The sequence below is a fragment of the Nomascus leucogenys genome, chromosome 2, assembly GCF_006542625.1.
Source record: "Nomascus leucogenys isolate Asia chromosome 2, Asia_NLE_v1, whole genome shotgun sequence".
NCBI classification, from domain to species: Eukaryota; Metazoa; Chordata; class Mammalia; order Primates; family Hylobatidae; genus Nomascus; species Nomascus leucogenys.
Window position 1 is genome coordinate 74,094,256 of NC_044382.1, and position 26,213 is coordinate 74,120,468.

Here is a 26,213-nt window from a genome sequence, read left to right on the forward strand (position 1 = left end):
TGAGATAGAAGCTTACTTAGCTCAGTAATTATTCAAACATTTTGCCTTGATTTTTTTTTGGAGGAGATAAACCAATTTTATTTTCTATTATGTTTTACAAAAATCTAGACATAATGGATTTTTACAGAGAAAACAAATGATAATAAATGACAGTGCAAAAGAAATTATTTAAATTTGCTACTTTTTCCCCATGATATTAGGATAATCATTTCAAAGCACATGTGTCTGGCTTCAGAGTAGGATTCATTCACTGGCTAACGCCTGCCATAATACTACAGTTTTCAGTGTTTGTCTGCTTTCCTGGCTCTTGACAAAACTTTTGAGGTCTTCAAGAAAAGTAATGTACTCCTGTTGCTCCAGGGCTGTGCTGAGCTCCACCAACTCATCTGCAAAAGTGTTGTCCACCCCTTGGTCCACAATGAAATCCACCAGATGGTCGTATAAGGCTCAGTCCAGGGAATATGTGTTGACTGTATTATTAGCGTCCTCCCATTCAGACTGGCCAGTGGACTGAAAGCTAACTTCTCTGAGAGAGAAAATGTCACTCTCAGGCTTCTCTTCTTGTCCAACCTCATCCTCTGGATAGTGACAGTCCAGCACAAGGGCCTTCTTGCCATCATTCTCTATAACTTCAACCACACAATTGGGAGTTGATGTCAATTGAGGCTCCTGTTCTTCAACCTTCTGCCCTTGTGAGAGTTCCTTCTCACCGTCAAATGTTGGTGGAATGCTGTGTTAATGTTGAAAGTGACAGTAATCTTTTCCCCGGCAACCTTCCACACTAATTTAGCTTCTGTCCCATTCAATTCCAGCTCCCAACCTCCAAATATCTTAGGGAGGGTCTTATGCTTCTGGATTTTCCTTTCCTTCTTAATTTCATCACTCAGGAAATCAACAAAAACTTTGTCTCCTTTGGTGCGCAGCCACGCTGCAGCCAGAGCGGCGAGCTGCGGTCCCTGCTCACAGTCTGAGCAGCCAGAAGCGCCAGGCCCTCTGCCCAGGTGCCGCTGCAGGAACTGCTGGAAAGGCGAGTTGGGCGCGGCAGCGCAGAGGCCGGCCACGGCTGAGCGCAGCAAGCCTGGCACGCAGTGCGGCAGAGGCCGCGTCGCAGAGGGAGCTGGAAATACGTGCGGAGGCAAAGGACGACCAGGGCCTAAGCCGCCTTGATAAGTTTCTTTTTTTTTAATTTTATTTTATTATTATTATACTTTAAGTTTTAGGGTACATGTGCACAATGTGCAGGTTTGTTACGTATGTATCCATGTGCCATGTTGGTGTGCTGCACCCATTGATAAGTTTCTAATCCTAGGTACTAAGCGACAGGAACACGGACTGTAAAAACTCCACATACATACATTTATTACTTTTAACACTGTTGGATTTGTATAGTTCTTTAAATCCAAAAAAAAGGTAATCCATCATGTGAAATGCTTATAGGTTTTTTTGGTTTTGTTTGTTTGTTTTTTGTTTTTTTGCGTGTGTGCCAACATAGACCTCATCATTTAAAAAGTTTCCTTAACTGGACAAAAATGGATCTCAACATGGGTATTTATATGTTTTTAAACTTTTTCTTGTTGCACCTTTTAAAAATTGCACATTCTTTCAGTGTAATAAGGAGATGGGGGGAGAGAAATACAGAAATTAAAAAGGATGAGGGCAGATGAAAACAAGAAGGGGGAATAGAAAAGTAGTAGCTCATGGGTGACCCTTACAGAAATGGCGTGAACCCCTATTTCTGGATCTTCAGTTAGTTTCCATAGAATGCAACGCATGGCTAGTCATGGTCCACATGCATTCACCAGCCACCCCACTGATCTGATCACTGTCTGTGTTCGCTACTCTATAAAATGGTAAAGACAATATGTAACAACACCATAGAAGAAAACTTCAGTGTAAATATAGGTTTTTGGTATTGTTAAAAATGAACATGTTTGAAACCAGGGTTTCAAGGGACCATCCAGTTTTTCTCCCGTTGCCATAGAAAATCTATGTCCTAACTTCTGAACAGCTCTAGAATCTTGCTTCTTTTTACCCTAGAACCTGGCAACATTTTGGTCTTCGTTTTCTTTTTTTTTTTTTTTCCAAGACGGAGTCTTGCTCTGTGGCCCAGGCTGGAGTGCAGTGGCGCGATCTCGGCCTACTGCAAGCTCTGCCTCCTGGGTTCACGCCATTCTCCTGCCTCAGCCTCCCAAGTAGCTGAAACTACAGGTGCCCGCCACCGCGCCTGGCTAATTTTTTGTACTTTTAGTAGAGACGGGGTTTCACCGTGTTAGCCAGGATGGTCTCGATCTCCCGACCTCATGATCCACCTGGCTTGGCCTCCCAAAGTGCTGGGATTACAGGCGTGAGCCACCACGCCCAGCCTGGTCTTGGTTTTCTATAGCACTAACCTGGCTGAGGTTATTTTCTGCTTCTCTCTTTCCCAGGCAGTAGGCTTCTCTGTGCCCAGCTGGTAATGGGGCAGAGGTAGAGATGATTGTTCTCTTTCCAAAAGGAAATTGTTCTGAAACCAGTGAATTTTGTGTCCTTTTGGTAACACTACTGCCTTTCCTGCCCCTCTCTCCAGCTTTAACCTCATATTTTCCCCTTCCCTGCCCTTCCCTCCCCTGCCCTCCCCTTCCCTTCCCTTCTCTTCCCCTCCCCTCCCCTTCCCCTCTTCCCTCCCCTTCCCCCTTCCCCCTCCTCCCTCTCTCCCCCTTCCCGCCTTCCCCCCCTTCCTTCCCCTCCCTTCCCTTCCCTTCCCCTTCCTTCCCCTTCCCTCCCCCTCCCCCTCCCCCTCCCCTCCCCTCCCTTCCCCTTGACTCTTTGTTTTTTGGTAACAGGGTCTCACTCTGTGGTCCAGATTGGAGTGCAGTGGTGTGAGCAGGGCTCACTGCAGCTTCCGTCTCCCAGGATCAGGTGACACATCCATCTCAGCCCCTTGAGTAGCTAGGACTACAGGCATCCACCACCATGCCTGGCTAATTTTTGTATTTTTTGTAGAAACAGGATCTAACCATGTTGTCCAGGCTGGTCTGGAACTCTTGGGCTTAAGCCATCCTCCTACCTTGGTCTCCCAAAGTGCTGAGATTACAAGCATAAGTCACCAAAGCACTTTAATAATTATTAAAAACTGTGCACTGCTCTAGTCTCATAAAAGCAATAATGTATATGGGACTTCAGAAATTACAAAGGGCTTTCAGGTAGATTCTTCTTTGTCCTCTGTGATAACTCTCTGGGATGTGGTATTGATCACTCTCATGTTACAGATGATAGAGCAGCTGCTCAGGAGGCTGGGCATCTTGCCCAAGGTCATGTAGGAAGTAGGGATACCTTTAGCTAGATCTTCTCTCCAGAGCCACACCCTTTCTTCTAACATGTGCCTAAAAGCAATTTTATGTGTTTACAGAAAAGAAAACTACATTTCACTTTTCAGTTCTAATGAACATGATTATACGTAAGCTTTAAAAAAAGAAAAGGAAATGTGAGCCAGGCCTGGTGGCTCATGTCTGGAATCCCAGGACTTTGGGTGGGACAGGTGGATTGCTTGAGCCCAGGAGTTAGAGATCAGCATGGGCAGTATAGTGAGACCTCATCTCTACCAAAAAGAAAAAAAAAGAAATTCAGCTAAGTGTGGTGACATGCATCTGTGGTCCCAGCTACTTGGGAGGCTGAGCCAGGAGGATTGCTTGAGCCCAGTAGGTTCTAGGCTGCCATAAGCTGAGATGGTGCCACTGCACTCCATCCTGGGTGACTAAGACCCTGTCTCAAAAAATAAAAATAAATTAAAAATTGTGAAGAAAGGAAATGTATTGCTATCATTCAAAGGAGTGAGTTATGTGAGTAGGGTAAACTCTAGAAATCAGTTAGTTATTCTAGATCAGCAGTCCCCAACCTTTTTGGCACCAGGGACCGGTTTTATGAAAGATAATTTTTCCATGGACAGGGGCTGGGGAGGATGGTTTCAGGATGATTCAAGCACATTACATTTATTCTGTGCTTTATTTTCATTATTATTAATACATTGTAATATATAATGAAATAAACATACAACTCAACATAAAATAAAATCAGTGGGAGCCCTGAGCTTGTTTTCCTGCAACTAGACCGTCCTATCTGGGGGTGATGGGAGACAGTGACAGATCATCAGGCATTAGATTCTCATAAGGAGAACCTTCACAGTTCACAATAGAGTTGGCGCTCCTGTGAGAATCTAATGCCGCCACCGATCTGACAGGAGGCAGAGCTCAGGTGGTAATGCTGGCTTATCCAATGCTCACCTCCTGCTGTGCTGCCTGTCCTAACAGGCTGTGAACCAGTACTGGTCTGCAGACCAGGAATGGGGATCCCTGCTCTGTATTGTCTCATTCCTTCGCTTTACCTCTTTCTATCCTGCCATGGTAGGATTAATGACATTTTAGTTTGTAAAGGGATTTCTATCACAGGATGGGCAAGGCAGCAGATATTGAAAATTGGCTGGGATTGCTACTTTATTAGTGGTTCTGGCATGAGGTTTGAAAGCAATCAGTTTAACAAAGCTAACTGACTTTCTCTATGATTTTTTTCAAATTTCAGCTATTTGCGGTAGTTCTTCGTCTTTTTTTTTTTTTTTTGAGATGGAGTTTTGCTCTTTTGCCCAGGCTAGAGTGGTGCAATCTCAGCTCACTGCAACCTCTGCCCGCCGGGTGCAAGCAATTCTTCTGTCTCAGCCTCCTGAGTAGCTGGGGTTAAAGGTGCCCACCACCACACCCAGCTAATTTTTGTATTTTTAGTAGAGACAGGGTCCACTATGTCGGCCAGGCTTGTCTCTACCTCCTGACATCGTGATCCACTCGCCTCGGCCTCCCAAAGTGCTAGGATTACAGGCATGAGCCACCACGCCTGGCCAGTCTTCATCCAGAATCAAAAAACTGGAGGTTGTTATTCTGTTGCTGGAGAAGAGAGGGGACATCACCTGCATTGACCGGTACAGTGTACTTCTTCCATTACTCTATTTCTATCTTCCACAACTGCCAAAGCCAAGGGCTGCCTCCCCACTTTTACAGGATATAGAAACACCAAAAGCCTCAGATTGTGCTGTTGTGGAAATAGCCAGTGTTTAGGTGAATCACTTTATTGACAAGAAAATAAGCTAAAAAAGATTATTTTGTGCATTTGGAGAGTGAAGCGTTTGTAATAATCATATTCCAAAGCTATATCTCTTCTAATGTTAAAACTCAGCAAAAAGCTGCAGCAGAAACTTGGAGATAATAGGCTAGGGAACTGCTCAGTAGCATCAGACCCCAGCAAGTAGGCTACTTTGATGGGATTTACTTTATTAAATAGATAATAAGGAAATGTAGTCAATGCATGTGTTACTTGCCATTGACTACATCTGAAGCCCTAATTGCAGCAAAGGGATCTGAGCATGCAAGAAGAGTGCACTGAATGCACAGCTACTGTGTTCTCCAGAGAGCTTTTTTCTTTTATTTCTTTTGAGACAGAGTCTCTAGCTCTGTTATCCAGGCATGATCATAGCTCACTGCAGCCTTGACTTGCTGGGCTCAAGCAGTTTTCCCGCCTCAGCCTCCCGAGTACCTAGGACTACAGACACATGCCACCAAACCTGGCTAATTTTTATTTTTGTAGAGATGAGACCTCCGTCTGTTGCCCAGGCTGGTCTTGAACTCCTGGGCTCATGAAATCCTCCTACCTCAGCCTCCCAAAGTGCTGGGATTACAGGCATGAGCCACCATGCCCAGCTAATGTTTGCATTTTTTGTAGAGATGGGGGTCTTGCTATGTTGCCCAGGCTGTTCTCAAACTCCTGGGCTCAAGTGATCCTCCTGCCTCAGCCTCCCAAAGTGCTGGGATTACAGATGTGAGCCACCACACCATGATCCAGAGAGCTTTTTGAGGGAAGAAAAGACATCTTGAATTTCTTATTGGAATGCTGTGATGTTTCTCATTTTTTCACTCTTCTATCATTCCTTGTACTCTCTGCCCCCACTTTTCCTCCAACAGTCTCTTGAGTAGGATTTGTGGAAAGTGCGTCTGGTTGTTTTTTTTTTTTTAAGTTAAGATTTTATGAGTATTCTCATGAAATTAGGAGTTATGTGCGTATTTTGGAAGCACAGTTTTAAAACCTACAGCTGTCACTTAATAATTTCACTGTATCACTTCAAAAAAAATACTTGCACTCTTAAAGCATTTAGATGAACAAATTAGAGATAAAGGAACAATTCACATCCCAGAGCTCTGTAATGTCCTAAAAATGGTGCTTTATGTGTGATAGACATCATTCTCAAATGTCACAGAGTCTTTCCTTGGTCTGAAGGTTGCATTTCCCAAGTGTCTGTTTCTTTTCTTTTTCTTTTTCTTTGTCTTTTTTGTTGAGACAGAGTTTCGCTCTTGCTTCCCAGGCTGGAGTGCAATGGCGCAATCTTGGCTCACCGGAACCTCTGCCACCTGGATTCAAGCAATTCTCCTGCCTCAGCCTACCGAGTAGCTGGGATTACAGGCATGCGCCACCACACCCAGCTAATTTTTGTATTTTTAGTAGAGACGGGGTTTCACCATGTTGGCCAGGCTGGTCTTGAACTCCTGACCTCAGATGAACCGCCCACCTCGGACTCCCAAACTGCTGGGATTACAGGCATGAGCCACCACACCCTGCAGCCTGGTGTCTTTTTCATACTATCTTGTCCTCAGGAAAAAGGGCACACTTGGGTTCTAGTCAGAACCCTCCTCTTAGCCTCCATTCTGGCCTTGACCTCATTCTCTACAGCTATAAAAGTAATAAGTTGAATAATACTCTGAACAGAGAGATCCTGCAGCTCTGAGTTTTCATGGTTCCAAGAGCACAAATGAAATAAGAGCATCACCTAAATGTTATAGGAACGTGACACTCAACTGTTGTCTGGCCTGTGTGTGCGCATGTGTGTTTTAGTATTCTGGGAAGACAAGAATTACAGTGAATGTGCTTCCAAGCAATGACAAACAATAAAACTGGGTGCAATATGGCTGGCCATCTCTATGGCAACCTCTGTTGACCTGTGTATGCATGTTTTACTTATTTTGGTACACCACACTTTAAAATATAAATGATCTTATGTTGATAATCATGCATTTGTGACCATCAGTTATTTGTGACCGTGACAACTCTGCTATTGTTTTTGCTCTGGAATCTTAAAAAAAAGCTGTGGAGGAGTTTGGGGGAGAAGACACCAGGAGAGGGATGCCTCATTTTAACCTTTTCTGGAACAAACAGGTGATTACTTCAGAAAAAGATGACTTCAGTATCTACTTCCTCCCACCACCCCCAGGAGCTTTTCATGGTGATGTAGAAATACCTGAGTTGGCCCTGTCCTTTAAGCAGTGATATTAGGCTGGCACTCCTGTTCTGTCACCCAGGCAGGAGCACAGAAGCACAATCACAGCTCACTGCAGCCTCCATCTCCCAGGCTTAAAGGATCCTCCCATCTCAGCCTCCTGAGTAGCTGGGACTACAAGCATGCACCAACTTGCCTGGCCAATTTTTAAATATTTTATAGAGATGGAGTCTCACTACTTTGCCCAGGCTTGTCTTGAACTCTTGGGCTCAATTTTCCCACTTTCACCTCCCAAAATGCTAGGATTGTAGGCATGAGCCACTGCACCCAACCACCTCTGTATTTAAATGAGTCTGGGGGAATCTTTTTGGTGAGAGGCTCTGTTGTCTTAAGCTTATTTGGGACAACCCTTTGAGGGCCTCAATTGCTAATGTCTCATCATGGTAATTTAAGAACTGCTATGAAGCATCTTCAACAGCAATTTAATCATGATTAAACCAAATGGCCACGCAAACTCTGACATGGCAAATCTGAGGCGTCCTGAGGTCACAACTAAGACAATGAGTTATGGATTCAGACTATGTCTGGGTGCCATGACTCATGACTGCAATCCTGATGATTTGGGAGACCAAGGTTGGTGGATCTTGAGGCTGGGAGTTCAAGAACAGGCCTTGCTATGTTAGCAAGACTACATCTCTACAAATAATTTGTTTTAAAAAGTAGCCAGGTGTGGTGACACTTGCCTGTGGTCCCAGATACTCAGGAGGCTGAGGTGGGAGAATTAGTGCTTGAGCCCAGGAGGTTAATGCTGCAGTGAGACTAGGTTGCGCCACTGCACTCCAGCCTGGGTGACAGAGCAGGCCTCTGTCTCTTAAAAAAACATTAGATTCAGCCACAACATGTGCAAGGCACAGCATTTGAGAAGTCGCTTCTATCCATGGTCTGGTATTGGTTTTCATGCTGGTATTAGAAATGCATCAGTGCTCCCTAGGGAAGTAGCAAGCGTCACTGGCAACTGCCCCATGTGCTGTGAAAATGCACATTATAAGAAAGAGCCAGACATGGCCCAAGTCACTCCGTGACCCATGGGCTGTGATAAAGGTGTCATGGTGGCCACAGGAAGCATGATTGTTTTCTCCTTGTACATTGCAGAGGACTGGAAGTTGAAGGTGTGACTTGTGCTGTTGTCCCAGAAGCTGGCGCTTTCTCAGGTCCTCTTTTCTTGTGATACCTGAACAACCACTCAGAAAATGTGAATTGGTTACTCTCCAAAACTATTGTGAAAAAACAATGCTTTGGGCTTGAATGCTCCATCACAGTTTTCATCTCATCAAGAAACCTTAGGCCAAGCTTGTGCAATCCTCGGCCGGCAGGCTGCATGTGACCCAGGACAGCTTTAAGTGCAGCCCAACACAAATGTGTAAACTTTCTTAAAACATTATGAGATTTTTTGCATTTTTTAAAGCTCATCAGCTATCATTAGTGTTAGCGTATTTTATGTGTGGTCCAAGACAATTCTTCCAATGTGGCCCAGGGAAGCCAAAATATTGGCCAACCCTACCTAGGCTTTTCCAATTTAGCCCTTCCACATCTCCCACAGCAGGCCAGTCTGTCACACCAGTCTCAATGGCCAGCAGGGCTTTTCCTCACAGACTGAGAGCTGTGGTCGCTAAAGTGTTCAAAAGTGATGTTAACATACTCAAGGGTCTTTCTTAGGGCTTGAGGGTTCCAGCAAACATCTCTGCCATCTGTGTGCCTGCTTTCCTGCTGCTTCTGTTACTCCTGAAATTCTGACATCATAACCCATGGTCAAAGCAACTGACTTCTGTGGCTACTAGAACTTTCTTTTTTCTTCTTCTTTTCTTTCTTTTCTTTTTTCTTCTCTCTCTCTCTCTCTTTTTTTTTTTTTTTTTGTAAGACGGGGTTTCATCGTATTGCCCAGGCTTGTCTCGAACTCCTGAACTCAGGAAATCCACCCGCCTCAGCCTCCCAAAGTTCTAGGGTTACAGGTGCAGGCCACTGAGCTTGGGCCACTACTAGAACTTTCTTCCTGCTTTTCCCACTCTGCATTTCATGCTGCTATCGATGAAACTCAGCTTCTTATTTGTAGGCACTCTCAGAGTGAGAATCCATAGGAGGCTTTCATTCTCAGAGCATATAACCTCATCTTTCCTCTGGTTCTGACATATTTTTCTGTGCCCTTGTTACTGTGGTTATACCCAGAGAAGTAGCATTATGTTTGCATTTGTAAAAATTCCTACTTTTCCCCACAAAGGGATTTCACCATGGTTGGCTATTTTAACAGACAACATGTAGTACATACCATACATTTGTTTTCTGAGTCCTTGAAAATAATTTTCAGCTTCTGATCTGCTATATTGTTCTTCCCAGCTACAGTTTTTGGAAGTACAGCAGAATAACTTGCTACTCTTTTGAAGGTCATAATAATAAAACAAAACACACTCTTTTCTATCATCACCCAAAGAGCCCTAATGCATGCAACAAAGATTGCGAAATGGTCAGAGAATAGTTTGTGATACACAAAGGATGTCTTTGTTTTGTGGCAAAAAGCCGGAACATGAACACGTACAGCACAACAGGATTGTGACCTTTCTTCCTTCCTTCCTTCCTTCCTTCCTTCCTTCCTTCCCTCCCTCACTTCCTTCCTTTCTTCCCTCCCTCCCTTCCTCTTTCCCTCCTTCCTTTCTCTCTCTCTCTCTCTCAGTCTCCCTTCTCCCCCCCGCCCCCAGGCTGGAGTGCAGTGGCACGATCTCAGCTCACTGCAACCTTCTCTCCCGGGTTCAAGCAATTCTCCTGCCTCAGCCTTCTGAGTAGCTGAGACTGCAGGTGTGTGTCACCAAAACTGGCTAATTTTTGTATTTTTAGCAGAGACAGGGTTTCACCATGTTGGCCAGGCTGGTCTCAAACTCCTGACCTCAGGTGATCCGCCCACCTCGGTCTCCCAAAGTGCTGGGATTATAGGCGTGAGCCACTGTGTCCAGCCTTGACCTGGTTTCTTTATGTGAAACAGTTTAAATTACTTTCAACTTTAGTGTTAAATGGATTTTTTTTGAAAAGTTAATAATCCAAGTGTGGTGTGAATGGTATTATTTTAGTAGTTAGATGAATGAGCTACCAGATCCAAGTATTTCCCACTTTACCAAATAAAAGGGCATCCTGTGGAATTCTGCTAAACCAAGACAGGCCTTTCCACTGAGCAATAGTGACAAAGGTGTCTAAATATGTGAACTAGTGGCATTTTAAAAATTTAATAATATTATAGTACAAAGATGGTCCCTCTACATTGCCCAGCCTGGTCTTGAACTCCTGGCCTCAAGTGATCCTTCACACTTGGCCTCTCAAAATGCTGGGATTATAGGTGTGAGCCACCATGACCGATGGTGGCATTTTCGTCTTCTTCAAGGAAAACATTAAAAGATGAGTTGGATAACTTTGTGAAAGTTTTCGTTTCTTAATGACTATTTTGAAAGTATTTTAGAGAGAGATTGAATGACTTTCTGTGAAATGCCAAGACGGGCTGCTCTCAGAGATGATGGGAGAGAGGCCACTAAGGAAAGTCAGGAAAGCAGATGGACACCTGTGGGATTACAACCCTCATCTGCTGGGCGTTAATCAAATCTGCAGTGAATATGATTTACCTTATTAGCGTTACAGTGCAGTTGCAACATTTTTATAAATGTTTAGGCTGGACTTTTGAACATTTAGATTTCATTAAGTAGTACAGTATATTAAAATGATTTGGCCAGGCATAGTGGCTCATGCCTATAACTCCAGCACTTTTTGAGGCTGAGGCTGATGGATCACTTGAGCCTAGGAGTTTGAGACCAGCCTGGGCAACACGGCGAAACCCCATCTCTACTAAAAATAGAAAAATTATTCAGGTGTGGTGGTCCATGCCTATAGCTCCAGCTACTCAGGAGGCTGAGCTGGGAGAATCACTTGAGCCAGGGAGGTTGAGTCTACAGTGAGCCAAGATTATGTCCCTTCACTGCAGCCAGTGAAAAGAGCAAGACTGTATTTTGATATTTCCTTATAAATTGCATTTTCAGGATCAATTCTACATATTACAATTGCTCCAAACATTTTCTTGGGGAAAATGGTGTGAGGTGTGTTGTGTGGCTTCTGTACTTCCACGTACAGGCCTATGTTGCTAAGTGTATAGATATTTTCTGAAAGTCTGCGGTTCCTAGAAATCTAAGTTTTAGGAAAGTGTTTGTGCTCCATTTCTTCTTTATTTTTGCTTCTGGAATTAGGATTTTCTTGCTGCAAGTAACAGAATATTTGACCTGCAGTGTCCAAGATAATAGAAGTTTGTTTTTTTCAATGTCAAGGAGTCCAGTGTTGTTTTAATGGCTCAACAATGTCAAGCTTCTGGGCCAATTTTGTAAGGATTTTCTTAGCTTACACCTGATGCCTGAGAGCTTTGATACTGGATTCCCAATGACAGTGTCCATTGCAGCAACAGTGGAGTGAAGATTTATCCAGAAGAAGAGTTTATCCCAAAAATGCCCTGGCAGACACTTCCCTGTATGTCTCACTGGCTGTGATTGGGTCACATGCCCATGTCCTAACAATTACTGGTTGGCTTGCAAAGTGAGTCTCTGTTGCTTAAATCTTTTGTAATAGAAAGACAGTTGCACCAGTAAGGAAGAAAGGAGAGGAAAGGGCTTCATAAAAACCCACTCTCGCATCTTGTGCTCTCATTTGAGCACGTTATTTTTGGGATTAGGAGAGTGATTATGCACTATTGCATAATCAATGGCTCAAATGCAGATTTCTCTCCATCAAAGAGCATCTTTTTACTCTCACAGAGATAGGAAATGCTATGTATAAATGAGGTACTGAGAGAAAAAAAGAGAAAAAGCATGTGTCATTTACAAAATGAACACCAGCATGATAGAAAGCATTTCTAGGAAAGTGGTGGTATAACTTTGTGCCCTATGCTTCTGAGAGTGTATGATCCATGTTGAGTGAACTCATGTTTGCTTTTCTCCTTTCCTTCCTGTTTACCTGGGTGCCCCATACCGTTCTAGCAGTGGCCTTTGAATAGCTCTGGTAGGACCCACTCTCACTTGAGTTGTAGACATGGCCCTTCCTAAAGAGGCTTTCCCCCACTGAGTCCACTGCACACACCCATTACCTTCTGGTAGCATCTGTGTGTGGCAGGGGCACTGGACATTAGTAGAAGCATGTCTCATGTCATTTCCCCAACAGAGATATCCATTTGTTTAGAATAAAACGATTTCATCTACCCTTTCAAGGAAAGGGGTTCTGGGCTGGGAGAGACAGGAAGTCTTTAGGGGCTCCAGTCCTTCTTCTCATTCCTGGCATCACAGGGATTAAGATCGTGCCTGTTATGTTCCCTCCAGAGATGAAGTCTGGTGAGTCTTCATCAGCTAGTCTCTGGGTCAGTCTTGAAAATGTTGGAAGACATTTCTTGCTATTAGACTCTATCTTTCTTGCCTGCTATAGCCATAGCTAGTTTCCCAATGAGCAAGTTTGGGCTAAATTATAAATCACTTAGAATAGGTAAATACAGAGTAGTGGAAGATTTTTTTAAAAACACAAGCTCCACTTAATCGCCTTGCAGGCTCAGGTGGCTTGTGCCCCTGCCTGAGGCACCTGGTGGAATGGGCACTCACCACTGGGGCTTCTCTCCTGGTATCTTATCTTGCAAGGTTGAGTTTCCCAACAGGTGTGTTGTTCATTCATCCTGAGCCAGCTGTTTTTATGCCAAACCTATTTATGGCACTGCCATTTGTCGTTATAATTATGTTGTATAATGAAATATTCTAAAAATGAATGAAATATTTTAAAAGAGTTAGTGCGACTATAGAATAATAGCAAAAAATGAAAATCACTGCCAAATTATCTGTAAGCAAGATGACTGTAAATAGTGTGGGTTTGTTTTGTTTTGTTTTGTTTTGGAGTAGAAGGATCATGCACAAAGATAGCCTTCATGGGTATTAAGTTCTTGCCTTATTCTATAGTAACCAAAACCTTGAAGTTTCAGATGATCACTAAGAGTTGTTTTTTGCCAAAAAAGTCTCTGTTGTCTGTAGAACAGGACTGAAAAATGAGAGTTTAAGCTCTACAGCTAAAGCTTTGAAATTGATATATATTTCAGTTTTTTTGAATTAAAATAAACTGGTTAAAAAGCACTTTTTGAATTGTTTTCCTCTTTAACCGAAATTTTTTAATTAAACTTTAAAAGTTGAGAGTTTTTGCTGTATCCCTTTCTTTATACCTGGCATTTTTCTGTTTGAGGATGCCTTGGGATCTGTCAGTGAATGCCAGACAAGGTGCTCCCTGGCTGAACTGTGTAGAGACCAGCTCCTGTCTCCCAGTCCATTGCAGAGAAGGCAGGTTCAGGTGTGGGTGGGAGCAGGTGATGTGTTCTATGGATCCTGGACACTATGGCAACCCTGGGTCAACTGGTAGGCCCAGCAGGAACACCCAGTCCGATTCTGTTCAGTTCAAGGCCTGGAGCACTTCATCACCTGCAGAGATGCCAATGTGTCCCCATGCTTGCTCTGACCAAAAACTCAGCCAGTCTTGCTCAGGCTTAGGATTCCACAAATGGAGCTCACTCACCCAGCAAATCAAAGGCTGACCTGTTTTGTAAAAGATATGGAAGGGCTTTGAGTTTGTAAACAAATTTTTCTTCTCCAAAACTCTCCGTGTAATTATGAACATTTCCTATTTGGAAGTTTTCTTAACAGTGAGGATTTAGCTTTGTTTCCTTTTGATTTTTAAAAGCTCCTGTATACCCAGTTCCTATACCATTTTTCCCTATGCACGTCGGCATGTGTACACCAACATGCACTTTACACTTTACATATCTGCTATTTATAGTCAGTCTAAAACTAACTGATTTTAACCTGACACCAAAGTTTTCAAACTCTACTATGAATTATTACATAATGTTATAAATATATTTCAATTATACCTACATTTTGGCTAACAATATAACTATAAATAAGTCCCTGCAAACCATGGTTTTCATGCAATTCAGTCAAACTGAGGAGAAATGCTACAATACTGTTGGGAAGGGTGTGTTCAGTGATGTGTATATCAGTGTCGGGGGTCCTGTGAAGATGAAGGGCAGTAACATTGTTTCTTGACAACACTCACTACTCTAATAAAAACGAGACATTATTACAGTGATTTCTGCCTAACTGGATGTTATATACTTGGCCTCTCCAAGCAGTGACATTTGCTTTTCACATCAATGATCCAAGTTCAAATCATATTTTCTTTTTTTTTTTTTTTTTTGAGACGGAGTGTCGCTCTGTCCCCCAGGCTGGAGTGCAGTGGCACAATCTCTGCTCACTGCAAGCTCCGCCTCCCGGGTTCACGCCATTCTCCTGCCTCAGCCTCTCCGAGTAGCTGGGACTACAGGCGCCCGCCACCACGCCCGGCTAATTTTTTGTATTTTTTAGTAGAGACGGGGTTTCACCGTGGTCTTGATCTCCTGACCTCGTGATCCGCCCGCCTCGGCCTCCCAAAGTGCTGGGATTACAAGCGTGAGCCACCGCGCCCGGCCGTTCAAATCATATTTTCTATGTGACAACACTAGGCTGTCGTGGGTGAAATGAAGCTTGTCAGTTTCAGGCACAAGAGCAAGTGCTGATTTTTAACACTGACACTGTCAGAATTAAGACTGTCATTTCTGGGAATGAGAATGAAAATACACATATAATTAAATCTGTCAAATACGTGTTGGTTATTAAACTTGTGTGACCAGTTAAAGTTACATTATTTTTGGGACCGCAGTGTGTAACAGCAATGAGAGGTGGCCCATCCTTCACTGGAGTCCTCATTCCTCAAAAGAGGCTTCTACAGTGGCTGAGACTTAGGCTGTAAAAAGCTGGCTCTTACCAAGCTTTGTGGTCTGAAGGACGAATGATTTAGAGTCCTCATAACTTTATTTTTTTCAAGCCATCCCTAACTTATCTACTTGACATCTATGAGACAATATAAAAATAAAAACTATAGAAATAACTGTAATTTTAAATATGTATATTTAATTTATATATTTAAAAATATACACAACTTTGCAAAAGATGAATTTACAGGGTTTTCAATTTTTTCTTTACTTTTTTTTTTTGAGATGGAGTCTCACTCTGTCGCCCAGACTGGAGTGTAATGGTCTGATCTCAGCTCACTGTAACCTCCGCCTGCTGGGTTCAAGCGATTCTCCTGCCTCAGCCTCCTGTGTAGCTGGGATTACAGGCACTCACCACCATGCCTGGCTAATTTTTGTATTTTTAGTAGAGACGGGGTTTCACCATGTTGGTCAGGCTGGTCTCAAACACTTGACCTCATGATCCGCCCACCTTGGCCTCCCAAAGTGCTGGGATTATAGGTGTGAGCCACCTCACCCGGCCAGGGTTTTCAACTAATAAAGTATATGTATGGAGGAGTGAATCATGACATTGATGAATGAGTCTTTACTGAGTGCTGTTTTCTGATAGAAAACATTTATGTCTTTTATTGGGTTTTAATATAATTTAAGTGTTATTAATAGTTCCAAGGATGTGAATTATACTTTCAAGCAGTCACAAAAGGATAGGGGACCTTCAATCTTCAGTGGTTCATTTATTCATTCATTAAGTATGTATTGAGTGCCAGCTATGTGCATGCACTCTTCTAGGTTCTGGGAATACAGTAGTGAGCAAAACAAAGTCTTGCCCTCAGGGACTTTATATTCCGGTGTGTTTGGGAAGAAGACAGGAACAAATAAGTCAATGTACATGTGATGCTAGTAAATGCTCTGAAGTAAAATAGAGCAGATGAAAAGGACAGTGAATGCCAGGGTAGGAGTGGCCATTCTAGTATTCCACATATGGTGGCCAACAAAGACCTCATTACTGCCCTGAGGCATTATATGCTCAGCAAATTCAAGGTACCCTATGAAGGGCCATAGCTTCAGCGTTGTGAATGAAGGGGAGACAGAAGACACAGGTGAAGTGTGTGGGGTTGTGGACTAGATCTTGTATTGTCTTATGAATGAATGTAAGGATTTGGGCTTTTACTCAAGGTGAAATGGAATCATTTGAGGTGTTTGGAACCAAGAAGTGGTACGAACTGTCTTATGTCTTTAAAGGATTATGCTGCCTGTGTTGAGAATACACTCGAGGCAACAGGGACAAGGGGAAAATGTTATAGAAAGACCAGCAAGGAAGCTACTGCTCTAATAAAGACAAGATAATGGCAGAGAAAGATGGTGATAAATGGCTGTTGTATGCACATATCTTGAATGTGGAACTCATGGGATATTCTGATGGGTAAGTGTAGGATGAAGAGTCAAGGTTGACTTCAAGGATTTTGGTCTGAGGAAGTAAAGGACAAACCTGTTTGCTGGAGAGAAATAGGGTGGGTGAAGCATGCTTGCAAGATCAAAGTGGGGGAGACCAGAAGTCTGAGAAGATGTTAGATATTCAGAAAGAGATGTTACATAGTCAGTGGGATATAAGAGTTTCACACACAGGGGAGAGGTTAGGATTGGGGATAGTACAACTGATGTTTGAAGACACGAGAAAGGAATAATGGGGAGGAACCTCTTTAAAAAAAAATCACGTTTATGGGTTAGAAATGACGATGTGGTCTTCTAACTGAGTCTTTGATGCCATTTCTATGTAAAGCCAACACTGAGAATTTACCACTTCACACAGTTCTAGTAGAGTGATGGTAGTGTGCTCTTAAATGTCTGCTGTCAGGAACTCAATCCATTCATGGCAAGCATCACATGTACTTAGAATAACTAGCAGTATACAATCTGTAATAATGGAACAGAATCAAGGAAAGGGGCCTCAGTAGAGAGTGAAGAGTCATTAGCTCCTGTTCCCACCAGCAAAGCTTCATTTAGTCCAAATGCACAGTCAGTTCTTTGATGAATTTTCCTGTTTATACTTTTTTTGTTTGTTCTTTTCGGCATGTCATAATTTGCCTCAGTTAAAGCATGGTAACACTTGTAAATAAAGGTATACTCACTCATCTTCCTAATTCAACTTGAAATGTGTTTATTCTTTTTTAACCTCTCTTAGCATTTAAGATTATTTCTTAAAAATAAGAAAACATGATATTAAGCTACATACGCCATGCACAAAGCACCTGGCTAGATGGTATTCAACAAAATGTGCACATAGGTTAAAAACTGAGAAAACATCTACAAGATATTCCAAAATCTGACAACTTACAAGTGTGTAATAAGAACATAATTTAGTATTAGTAATTTTAATATTGTGGATGGTGAGATGGTTGGCTCTGTGTCCCCACCCAAATCTCATCTTGAATTCTAATCCCTATCATCCGCATAATCCCCACATGTCAATGGAGAGACATGTGGAGATAATTGAACCATGGGGGCAGTTTCCCTCATGCTGTTCTTGTGGTAGTGAGTTACTTCTCACGAGATCTGATGGTTTTATAAAAGGCTCTCCCCACTTCATTCAGCACTTCTCCTTTCTGCTGCATTGTAAAGAAGGTGCCTTGATTCCCCTTTGCCTTCTGCCATGATTGTAAGTTTCCTGAGGGCTTCCCAACCATGCTGAACTGTGACCCAATTAAAACTATAAATTACCCAGTCTGTGGCAATTCTTTATAGCAGTATGAAAATGAACTAATAAAGATGGATTTTAAAATCTGTGTAATAAGTGGACATTTTGATTTTCTATAACAGTCGATTACATGCAAGTAGATTTGTAAGAGTTTTATATTTTCTTCTTGGTACTCCAAGATTAAGATTAAGTTCCAGGTTCAGCTTTATGTTGTTGAAGAACATATAAAGCAGGGGAAATACTGAAAGACTTATGGTTTCAACACAAATATGCCATTGCCCAAAACGTGTTTGTGTAGACTAAAGGTTGCATTGTAAACTGGATGTTACAGTATTCCTGTTGAATGGCTGAGCAACGCAGGGTGCTAGAGGGAAACCAGAAAAAAAAAACTTGGTTTTAAATGTTGTCCTTCCATTGACAAACTCTATGACCTTGGACATCTTATACCTTAAAAGCTGGACACAAAGAGAATCTCAAACATCGTGCACAGGGCAGGGTACATAATGGGTTCTATTAAAAAAATAGCTGTTATTGCCAGGCGAGGTGGCTCATGCCTGTAATCCCAGCACTTTGAGAAGCTGAGGCAGATGAATCACCTAATGTCAGGCATTTAAGACAAGCCTGACCAACATGGAGAAACCCCGTCTCTAGTAAAAATTCAAAAATTAGCCGGTCATGGTGACACACGTAATCCCATTTACTTGGGAGGCTGAGGCAGGAGAATTGGTTGAATCCGAGAGGCAGAGGTTGTAGTGAGCCGAGATTGTACCATTGCACTCCAGCCTGGGCATTGGAGTGGATGCCGTCTCACAAAAAAAAGACAAAAAAAAAAAACTGTTATTACAGTTGGTCATTTAAATTGAAAGCACCAAGTAACAGAGACTGCCGAATTGAGTCACACATGGTGACAACATGAGACAACAAATAGAAATGTCATGTTCTAAGAGGGGTGCCCCATAAAGACAGATTTTAAATGTGATGCATATCAGTCACATTATGTCTTGGGTGCACAGACATGAACCATGTAACTTCTATAAATGATCAACCATTTCTTTACACCATTTTTCCATAGCATTTGCTATAGCCATATGTTTCTAAGTAAAGTCAGTTTCTCTTAGATCTAAAGAAACTTGTTCTAGGGAAAGTCATTAAAATCTTCCAAAATCAAAACAAGTTTCCAAAATAATTTTCCATGCTCTGAAACTAAAGGCCAAGTAAATGATGCAACAACTTTTCAGTAGCTCCAAACTCTCAATAGTCACTACACTGTGTTAAAGCCATTCTGTCCCTCAAAATGGTATTCAGGTATTAAGTGGTATTGAGGTATTCAGGTATTAAAATCTGAATCGGAGTTGCCTCCTTAGTGCGGGAGGCAGCGCTTCAGTCTCATAAAATCTTAATTTGAAAATTTCTTTGTCAGAACCACAATATTGTTTAACATTGCAACAACTATTATTTCAGGAAGGCAATTTGCAGGACACGTTTGAAATATATTACTCTACAGAAAAGAGGAAATAATTTGGGGAATGGCAAAGTAAAAGTAAAATCATTTCTTTAATATATGGTGAGAAGAGTCATATACACACATACATACTACTAATATATGATAGAGAAGTATCTAATTTAATCTGTAAGCATAGTAAAGTGTCAGGTTCTGTTCTTAGGAGACACCTCCTGCCTGTGGGTGGAATACATCAGTCCATCTGTCCTCCATCTCCAACTATGCAGGTATGTCTGGTTCATTGATTGGCTGCACAACAAGAATCTGATCTGCCTCAACAATTCCTGCTGTTTACAGCAGGTGTCAGTGCTTTATGAAGTGACACATGCTTCTTTCAAACAAAACAAACAATAATTAGTTTTGAAGTAATTCCAAACTTACAGAATAGTTACAAGGATAGTTACAAAATGTACAAAGTACCTTTATTAGATTCACCAACATTATACATTTTGCCATATTTACTCTTCTAATCTGTGTGTGTATATATCCCTCTTTCTCTCTCTGTGTCTCACTCTTTCTCTATCTCTGTCTCACTCTTTCTCTCTCTCTCACTCTCTCTCTATCCCTTTCTGTCTCCCTCTCTCTGTCTCTCTCCAACCAATACTTCAATGTTGTTTTCTCAGAAGAAAATCAATCTCTTACAATAACTGTACTGCAACTTTCAAATTCACAAAATGTGATTTAATGCCTTAATCACATGGCAGCCTACCACATTTCAAATGTTGCCAGAGGTTCCAACATGCTGAATTTCTCTTTATGCTGCATTCCTCTCTATGCTATATTTTTCTTGATGCTACATTTCTTTTTATGCTATATCTCTCTTTATGTTATATTTTTCTTTATGCTATATTTCTCTCTATGCTATATTTCCCTGTATGTGATATTTCTGTCTACACCATATTTATTTTTCTCCTGGCCAAGGATCCATCCCAGGCTCACACATGGAATTGGGTGGTTCTGCCACCCTGGTCTTCTTTGATCTGGGATGTTATTTATCTCTTCTTTATCTTTCACAGCATGAATATTTGTGAAGAGTGCAGGCTATCGCATGTGCCTCTTGAACAGAAGTTGTACCCCAGGACAAAGTCACCCCAAAACCTCAAATTCCTATGATTTATTCCTTCCTGGGAATTTCATTGCCATAACAAGGGCTGGACTCTCTACTTCCACTTTACAAAAGAAAAGCCGTGTTGATTCTTAAGAAGCACAAAAAGTGGCAGGAGAGAGCTGCTGAGAAGTTTCAAAAATGCATGTTTGGCCCTTGAATTTGGAGATAGTTATGGAGAGAATGGTGTGTAATTGTGGAGGTTAAATTCTTTTTTGTATCAGCCTTACTCAAGTCTACCCATCAGAGCAATGGGCACAAGCATGCATGCCCCAAATTAGGCCAGAGAGGAATGAAGCCAGCCTGTGGGGAAGAGGCAGAGGAATGAAGGCAGGGCCAGTTCAGTGAGGGAGGATGGATGTCCCTGGTGGTTATCCATGGAAGACATCCCCTCCAGCCTCAGAGGAAGTGCTAATGCCAAGTCGAAAGCACTGTTTAGGAGTGCTGGCCAGGCACAGTGGCTCTGCCTGTTATCCCAATACTTTGGGAGGCCGAGGAGGGCGGATGACCTGTGGTCGGGAGTTCGAGACCAGCCTGGCCAACATGGTGAAACCCTGTCTCTACTAAAAATATAAAAATTAGCCAGGCATGGTGATGGGCGCCTGTAATCCCAGTTACTCAGGAGGCTGAGGTAGGAGAATCACTTGAACCTGGGAGGTGGAGGTTACAGTGAGCTGAGATTGCACCACTGCACTCCTGTCTGGGCAACAGAGCAAGACTCCATCTCAAATAAAAAAAAAAGAAGGTACACCTTTGGCAGGAACTAAGAAAGTTACTCATTTTTAGTGGCTCCCTGACTGCTACTTTGGGCGGTTCTACTGAGGATCGGGGAAACAAACTCATGCATTATGAATGGTCCATTCCCTCAGAATGCCAAGGATGAAACTGCCAAATTTTTATTTACATTTCAAAAGGAAATGATTATTATCTTAATAGGTGCAATGTTTCCTTATTTTCAAACAAGGTTCTTAATGTTGAATTAAAATAGATTTTATGGTAATTTCTTATTACAAAGCAATACATGCACAGAAAAAGTTGGAAAATGCAAATAAAAATATGGAATATTTTTTAACATCTATATTTTAATATATTTACTATATTCTATATTTCTACAACTCAAAAAAATTGCAATTAACATCTCAGCATATCACCTTTCTTTTTCTACATACATGTGAATGTAATTTTTATTCAAATATGACAAAACACTATATCACTGTTTTTGTTCGCTTTTTTCATTTTACATATTCTGAATTTTTTCTACGTTAATAAACATTCTTCAGAATGCTTTTTCTGGCTGAAGAGTTTTCTATTTTGTAACTCTGCCACAGTTAACTTAATCTGTCTTTTTTTGTTGGGAATTTAGGATATTTCTAGTTTTTGTTAATGGTATAACAGAAATTGCAATAAATATAATATAACTAGTGTTTTCTAAATCCCTGTAATTATTTTTATGGTACTTTTGACAAGAGAATTTATAAGTCAAGAGTTAAAGGAAAACATTTAGAATATCATAATATTTATATCTAACTTGACCTATGTATATAAAAACATTTTAAATAATGGAGTTATTCTTCTTGTAGGCCAACATCATTTTAATAGACATCTTTGTTTTGATGTTTTTGTATTTTTCTTAACTTTTCTTAAAATAACCTAACTTTTGTCTCCAGATGCCAGCAACTTCTGTGTGCCTTGCAGAGCCAAATAAAATTCTTTCAAAGGCAATGGCCTGGTCTGTACTGTCTCAATAACTCCCTATGATTTCTACAAATGCAGAAGGCTGACTCTTTCCATGGTATCTTCTGCTGCTCCACCTCTGACCACACAGCCTCCCCCATTTCTTCCACTTCCCCACTTGCAGTAAGTAAATGTCCCCTTTGCGATTTGCTGTCTTTCCGCTTCCTCTGAGACCAGAAGGCACACAGATACTTGATGCTCAGCTTCAACCTCAATCTGGCTGATCACAGTGTTTTCCTCAATTAGGATAGTTCCTTGCTCAGAACGTTTCAATTGCAGCTGCTGAAAGAACAGTTATGGGCCTGGAGGGAAACGAACTGGCAGCATTTCTTTCTTAGAACCATGTCTCAGGGACCACAATCCACACGCACAGAATCACTCCAAGGCTCAGCTGCTGAGTATCTGCTTCTCCTTCACTACTAGTGAGTGCTCAAGACTCAGGTGAATGGTGGGAAGAGGTAGGATTTTCTTCATAGTGTCTGTGATTCTCTCATAATTTTATTTTTACTTCTCACTGAATTATGACTAATTAGTAAGAATTTCCAGATGAAACATAAATGTTATTAATATTATGAGCACACAAATTTACATATGTAATGAAATTTGTGATTTTATACTATCACATTTGAATTGAAACTTTACTAGGCTATTTTTGATTACAATAAATTAGTATAACAAAGTATTTTATGTATTTATGAAGAATTCTTTCAACACACAACAAATGGAACTAATTTAGAATAATTTAATCTTATATCTTTTTTACAGTTTAGAGATACTTCAATATATTTTAATACTTTAGCACTATTTAAATAATGATGTCATAACATAAAATCTTTTCAACATTTCACAATACCAATAATTTAGCAGATGACCATAAAAGACATTATGTTTTATTGGATTATAGTAATTGCTACCAGAAGGATTTTTTTCTTGATAACACAAACTATCCAGCACCGTCATTTTTTGTTATATATTAAAACTCAATAGTGTGAGTGACCAACTTATATGAATAGAGGCTGGTAATATCCAGTACAATTTCAAATATTTCTTTAAGTTTACATTGATATTTAGATTTTCTAAATGATCTAAAACATATAAGATGTGTGTATTCACTTGTATAAGATTAGTTAGGAGAGAATAATAATTTGTGAATAATTTAGAATTCCCTTATTACTAGAAAATCTTCTAAATTTAGTATCTCTTTTTATTCTTCTAAAAAGTTTAAATTGTAGGTTTCCCTATTAAACATATAGTCACAAAAAGTGACAAGTCATTTTTAACTCAATTGTTGAAATTCACAAGTTAACATTTTCTGTATTTAATACGGTTAATGCCTTTTAGTGTCTATGTATCTTTAAAATGGAAGACAGAGAGAAAGAAACCAAGACACTTTTGCAAACAGAAGAAACAAAATGACAATGACAGAAATTGTCCATTTTTTTTTACTCACAAGGGCATGAAAGCCTTAAGACGTTTGATCAGTAGCAAACTTTTCTATATCTGTACCATGAGAGAATTTTAAGTTTTTCTTAAATGAGTTCATGTTAAAAGCCCTGTACTTCATGTAGAAGAGGGAAGATGTCTGAAAAGACAGGTCTTAATGGACCCTAATCTTTCCTGATCAGGGTACCTGAGCAGAAAGACATGCCCTCCATTTCCTCCTTAATACAATATTTGACACAGTTAATATGAGCATAATTTTTCTGTTACTCTGATGCACAGGGATATGGTGGTAAAATACCTTGAAAGCATTTAGGAAAAAAAGTCCTATATTTTGCTCAAAATTTTAGAGTTTGGTAATCAAAAAAAAAATAAAAAAAAATCTGCACTGGCAGACATAATTTTATGATTTCCAAAAAGTTATAGCTCAGAATTAGTGATTGAGCCCCGCCCGGGTGGTTTTTTTGTTTCCTACCTCTGCAGTGACACTTTCTTTTCCCATGTTTTTTTTCTCAGATGAAGTGAGAATACAATGTCTTGAGATTGTGAATATCTGCACTTGTGAGCACTGTGCTACCATCTGCACTCTTTGCTAAGCTAAATTACAATAGAATAGTAGATGCATTCCAGTTTCATTTCTCAGTGGTATCTGGAACTTGCCATCAAGTACATTTGTACATTACACAAACGAAATTGTTTTAGCTGGAAAAGGTGACTCCCTTTTCTGATGTTGCCGGCTGTGTTTGTCAGTTTACCAGCTATTGCCAGTGAATAAAAAGACCTACTGCCCTGCCAACTAGGTCATGTGCAATTCTCATAATCACTTCATTCTTCATAATCGTAGTTGATGGCCAGTAATATGTTTTAGGACACTGTTCATAGAATATGGTGAAATTGATGAGAATATGACACTTTTGATTATTAAACCAGTAAAAATAAAACAAGGTGTTATTTATTTTCTGATATGGATTTTTAAGCATAAGTATATGCCAGGAAGAATGTAAAAAATCTATTAAGACATATCATTAAAATACAATTCTAAATAGTAAATATTATTATAATCCTGAAAAAATAGATTTAATCAAACTTTATCTTGTCCAAAATAGCATATTCTGTAATGCAAAATAGTGACAGGTTTGTGAATAGCTTCTTTCTCTCATGACAATCTTTTTTTCTGATGTCTGATCAAGGCTGTTGACTTTATAATCAGCCTTTAGTTACTGGTCCACTGAAAGGTGTTGTTTTCCCTAACATCCATGGTTGTGCATACCCTTTGGGGCTTACAGTATTAAGAATATCCTGAGATGAAAGTGAGAATAATGAAGATGAACTTTATCTATATTATCTGTCTTCTGAGAGTGCTCAGGGGCTTCACCATCAACCCAAAGGCAGGCTGGTTGCCAGATCTCATAGTGAGGGCTGAGATTTGCATTTAGAATTCTAAGTGTGTACTGCATCAAATAGGACCCGATTCCTACACTCACATCAACCTATATGACCTCATGGATTTTTTTCTTCTATTTAATTTCTCTCAGTGGTATACCATGTTTCCAGATCTCATGATTATTTTATGTTAGAATTGCCAGACTCAGCAAATAAAAATACAGAGCATACAGTTAAGTTTAATATTCAGAAAAAAAACAAGTAACTTTTTAATATAACTATAAAAATTTAAACATTTGCATGTAGTATTCCTATCATAACTATTATTATATATTACATATATATTCACTTTTTACTTATGTGAAATCCATATTTAATACTCTTATGCTTTATCTGTTGATCTCAATCCATAAGAATCATAGTCCTCCTCAGTGTCCAGGCTCAGCACCAATGACCTAGAGTCCCATTGAGTAGAAGGTCACATGAGAGTCATTTACAGAGTGGGGGCATGAATGAAAAATGGTGAGATGCATGTCTTTGGGGTAAAAAGAGAAAATATTAAAATTATTATTTATGTTACTTTTTCTATTACATTTATTCTCTGTCTTTGTTAGATAACCTACAATACCTGAAGAGTAATAATAAAAAGATTCTGGTATATAGTTATTAAATAATTCCATATATGTTAGTGATTCATACTCAAATTTTGCTTTACTTGTACTGGATTGTGAACCTTATAATGTGAAGATCATTAAGACTTTCTGTTGATATTCTTCTGGTGTTTCCCCTGAGTGCAATATGGCAACAGATTCCAACTGAGCTGAGGGTGCAAATGTACATTGTTGAGAACTATCAATTGGTTGGTTCTGTAAGTTGAAATAAATATGTCCCTTTAATAGATTAAGTGCTTGGATAAAAAGTAAAAATAATTTGCTGCAATTCTTTTTGATAAACTCATACGCATCAAGTGGTCTTAGAGCAATGTCTACCTCAGCCATTATTTTCTGAGTATGAGCCAAAAACACAGTTTATCACATAATCTGCATTGCCTTACGTATTTACACTTAGGGACCAGTGTAGTTTTAAGTGACCTTGAAAACAATTGAACACTTTTACATCTCAGAAGAAAAATAGAGTGCCTACAGATTTTGTTTCAGTATTATACAGCTGACTTGTTCC

General features: G+C 40.4%; 1 pseudogene; it reads right to left on the bottom strand.

Annotated features, from left to right (window-relative positions):
- Nucleotides 1–243: 243 nt before the first annotated feature.
- Nucleotides 244–11,763, bottom strand: LOC100601944 (annotated as a pseudogene).
- Nucleotides 11,764–26,213: the final 14,450 nt, after the last annotated feature.